Below are 3,588 nucleotides of genomic sequence, written 5' to 3'. Positions count from 1 at the left end.
TGCTCATAATTATGAGAATCAAACAGTTTGTGCGAGTGGACAGTTAGCTTATCCTGATCATGTGAAAACAAACCTAGGAAATTTACAGAGAATCACCTTATCAGTGGAAAAAGAAATTAATTGATTAACAATTATTGCCCCTTACACCGTTTATTATCTTAATCTTCTCACTTAATAAAATAAAGATTTGAACTCACTAAATTATTAAAGTTTCAAATTTCTTCAGTAATCATTGACGCTAAATTATTTATGGCATTTTAAAACTATCACAAAAAACTTATTACGTCGGTTCAAAAATGTCATATCTATTACGAAAATGCTTTTTTCTTTCACTTATTGCGTCGCTTATAAAATGACGAAAAATGCATTATTAAATTTTACAATAATTCTATACAATAGTAAATACATAATATAAAAAAAAAAATTAAAATAAAATTTTTAAAACTTACATAAAATTAGTAATCCATTCTATTAACTAATCACATAATACTAAAATTGTTAATAGAATCGATCCTAAAACTTAAATTCTATGTATATCGTAAACTAGATATAAACTAATTACATATGCAAAATATAACAATAATCATAAAACCTCGTGTATTATAACAAAAGTAGTAACCTTGTACTTAATTGATAATCAAAGGCTCCATAAATTCAGTCCACTCATCCCGTACTGCATTGATCTCCTCGTTACTATATGGAGCGTCTGACTTGAACTGTAAAATAAAAGATATAAAAAAACATTAATCGTATAATTAAAATACAAACTAAATCAAGTGGTATTTATGCTCATCATGATGAACTGTAAGGATTATGAAAACCAACAGGAGTCCCACATAGCTATATATACTCTATTCATAGCTTAAAAAAACAAAAATCTATTGTGAACAATATTATTGTAGAGTCATAGCTAGCATACCTTTAATAGTAGACAACTTTTTTGTTGTCTGGTAAATGTTCAAAGAGAATATGGGCAAACTCTAATTAACACAACAGATAATATTGGGGGGCAAAGAAAGCCATAACTTCCATTGGAATTCACAGAAGCAAAAAAAAAAAAAAAAACAACAGCAGCTATTACTTATGAACCGAATGCCACTGCTCATAATTATGAGAATCAAACAGTTTGTGCGAGTGGACAGTTAGCTTATCCTGATCATGTGAAAACAAACCTAGGAAATTTACAGAGAATCACCTTATCAGTGGAAAAAGAAATTAATTAATTAACAATTATTGCCCCTTACACCGTTTATTATCTTAATCTTCTCACTTAATAAAATAAAGATTTGAACTCACTAAATTATTAAAGTTTCAAATTTCTTCAGTAATCATTGACTGAGAAGTACACTAATTGTTTCACCTGCTAAAATGTTCTTAGATGGAATCTCAATATTTGAATATATGACAATTAACACATATATGCTATGTTTAATAAAAAGACACACGCCGCACAACAAATTTAATATGTTAGTTAAAATAACCACATTGGTATTTGATTCGAGTTATAACAGAGTCTATAATGAAAATAATAATAAAAAAAACTACATTAATTCTAATACTATTATTGAATAGTTGTTTTCAATTTAAGCTAGATGTTGGTGTCATATTTAATCCACTATAAAATAAGTCAATTCTCCTTAATTATTAATGAGATACATTACATATATATATAGATATTTATTTATATAAGGCTTGACATTTACTGAGCTTGTTAGTGAGGGTAGGTGCTCTTAATTATAGATACAGGACAACCCCATGACACGAGTCTCATCATGAGAGCAGAGAGAGTTGTATCACACACTACATCTGCTTTGGATAAGTAGTAACTACTTCTTCTATACTACTACATTTTCTACTTTCTTCTCTAGCTATATCCAATTCCAAATTATGAAAGACGCAACCTTTTTTTTTTGCACTGTGAAATCTACATTCATATCAATTTTACTTTACTTTTCTTAAAAAGTTCATAATAAACCAATTTATTTATGCCCCCATGCACTTGGGACTTGCAAACTCATTTATTATATCAGAGTTTGCCCATATTCGCAAGAGAGGAAACACACATGAAATTCAATAAGAAACACCCTTGAATCCAGACCGCTAGTGTCCAGCTTCATGATTAAAATTTAGAAAGTATTGAAGAAAGAAGAAGGTAATGTATCTTATCTTCTGAAATTATTGTTGAGACATATATATAGACAGAGTCGAGTGCTTTCAAGATCTAAACGAACATAACTGACTTAAATCTAATTCCAGCTAATTGATATGGCAGCTGATTTAGCAAATGTTTAAGTAAATGAACTAATTTCCAACCACCATTGACAATTGACAAGAATCACGGGTTCAACCTCAACCCATTTTCTTTTAACTATTATGATTCAAATTTTATAAAATTCCCAAAAAATATCGATCACACAAACATTTTTTTACGAACACATAAATCTATGTAGAAATGTCAGGCAGTTCATGTTCGTTCATTTTCCCACTACCCAAAAATATACATTGATTAAGGTAGATAGAAACAAAACTCTATAAATAAACTAAAATTGCCCCATTGTGCAAATAAAAATCCACTCAATGATTTTAAATTAGCAAAAAAACCAACAAAGAACTAGGTTAAGTACCTTGGCGATGAACGATAGAGTATCTACAACTACAACCCCTTCATCAGAATATCTAAGAAGTTCTATAATTTTGTGAGTATTTTCTGTGATATCATGTGGTTGTAAGACTTGATATTCATAACCTAAAACGAAAATAATATCATTCGTTATCCAGAAACTTAGAAGTTCTGCTATAAAAGTAAAGTTTTAAAATTATGCTATATCTAACATACCTGAAGTAAATCATCCAAGGTTATTGCTAAACCCCTATACTTTCTTGCAAGGTATAGAACTAAGGACTTAGTACTCCTTACAACCTCGTTCTGACGATGCCAACCGAAAAGTTGCTGCTTAAGCATTTTTTCATCAATACCAGCAGCTTCTGCCCAGCAACTCAAGCTGACAATTCCACCAGTTTCCATCTCCAAAGTGTAAAGACTCGGTTTGACCGAGTCAAATTTATTTATATAAATGTATAAAATAAAAATAAAATAATATATATATATGTATATTAAAAAAAAAAAAAAAATTCAAATTATATACAGATACGTTTTTCTCTCTCTCTCTGTCTATCTATCTATCTATCTTTATTTCCTTCTCTCTCTTCAAATATACAAAATAGAAAAATAATAACCCATAAACCTCCATAACCACCACCACTCCGGCGACCTATCTCCGGCCACCGCCCGACCTCACGCGCCGGACTACTCCGACCTCCTAGTGCCGGCGACCTCACACCCCAAGCGGCGCCGCTCCTCTCGCCGCCGTTAGCTTAGGATCGCAAGTCAAAGTTTTGGGTTTCAAACTTTGAACGGGTTTTCCGGTCACCTCCGGCGTCCGTTTGACGAGAGGTTTTCACCACTACACTCAGCTCGTCGAGGAGAACAACCTACACTAAACCATTTTTCCCGGTTCGCAACTTTTTCCGGTGACATTTTTGTAGCTCCGCCCCTTTCCGGCGACTTTTCGGTGACCTCGTGTACCG

At 31.9% G+C, this 3,588-nt stretch overlaps 1 long non-coding RNA gene across 1 annotated transcript; it reads right to left on the bottom strand.

The window, feature by feature from the left end:
- Nucleotides 1-592: 592 nt before the first annotated feature.
- On the bottom strand, nt 593-3,027 carry LOC133037100 (uncharacterized). Its single transcript, XR_009687330.1, has 3 exons — nt 2,837-3,027; nt 2,625-2,746; nt 593-716 (listed from the first exon to the last, which is right to left on the bottom strand). It is a non-coding gene; the product is annotated as an uncharacterized LOC133037100 (long non-coding RNA).
- Between the last annotated feature and the right edge of the window lie 561 nt (nt 3,028-3,588).

This window comes from Cannabis sativa, chromosome 4 (assembly GCF_029168945.1).
Source record: "Cannabis sativa cultivar Pink pepper isolate KNU-18-1 chromosome 4, ASM2916894v1, whole genome shotgun sequence".
Lineage (NCBI taxonomy): Eukaryota > Viridiplantae > Streptophyta > Magnoliopsida > Rosales > Cannabaceae > Cannabis > Cannabis sativa.
This window is presented reverse-complemented; position numbering and strand designations above follow the sequence as displayed.